The following is a 1106-nucleotide window of genomic DNA, read 5'->3' as shown; positions in this document are numbered from 1 at the left end:
GTCCTCCCGTCCCCTCCCTACCATTGGTTTTGAACCATTTGTTGTTCCCTTGTCCCTAGGTTGGCCTACCCTTCCCCTACCACCCACACTCCCATGTCCCTCCGGGACCATCCGTCCCTTTATTTTCTTCTCATATTTTTTTTTGTCCAACTTCTCTTAGCTAGGTGGGTGTACAGACATAACAATGTGTGAATAAAATTGGGATTGGCTTTGACAGCACAGCGCCAAAGCGGCCCATAAGAACCTGGTGACGACGGCTCTCTTTTTCTTAACTGAGAGAAACCTACCTCTGCTCCAGTTTCCTATCAGCCCCTTTTAATTCCTTTTCTTTTAATGTTCCTGTTATCTCTGTTAGGAACCCTACTGGTTCCAAGTGGCTTATTTGCTGGGCTGCTAACGATAAGGTCTGTAGTTCAACCCCCCCGGCTTTTCTGAAGGTAAAAGATGAAGCTTTATATTTCTTTACAATTTTACAGTCTTGAGAAATCCAACGGGGAAGTTCTGCCTTGTGCTAGGGAGATGCTTGAGTCAGAATTAGCTTGATGGAAGTGAACGGGATGAATTCTTTTGCGTTAGTACCTTTCCAGAGGTTTTACTATGTCCTACTTGCAATGTGTGCAACACAAAGCCCTCTCAACTTCTCATTTCCACATTTATATTCCTCAGTTCTATCTCCAATCACCCCATCTGTAACCCCTCCCACAGTATTGTCTAAGTACCTGATCTCACTGCACTTGACCTCTCCTCTAAGCACTGACTGTTTAATGTGTGTTCTTCCAATTACATGGTAATAGTTTTCACTCCTTGGAAATTTTATAAAAGTTAGGGTGTTTATTCTGCCTTTGGGATTTCCCTGGAAACCTGATAGTATTTTCTGTAGAAATTAGAATTCTTCCAGGAAGGGATTTTTTTCCTCCCTCATAATTCCCGACTGTCCTAAAATTAACCTTGGAATGTTGTGATGCCTTCTTGAAAAACAAAATCTGGTTGTTGATGGATTCTCTTGATGTACAATTTCTTAAGCCCATGTAAATGGCTATTCTATCTCCTTTCATTTTCAGAACACCAATGGCAAGGGGATGTAGATTGTGTAACCCTTTGGCATA

This window comes from Echinops telfairi, unplaced genomic scaffold (genome assembly GCF_000313985.2).
Source record: "Echinops telfairi isolate 266 unplaced genomic scaffold, ASM31398v2 ScPeMD7_7400;HRSCAF=8409, whole genome shotgun sequence".
NCBI classification, from domain to species: domain Eukaryota; kingdom Metazoa; phylum Chordata; class Mammalia; order Afrosoricida; family Tenrecidae; genus Echinops; species Echinops telfairi.
The sequence above is the reverse complement of the archived record's forward strand: the minus strand, read 5'-3'. Positions refer to the sequence as shown.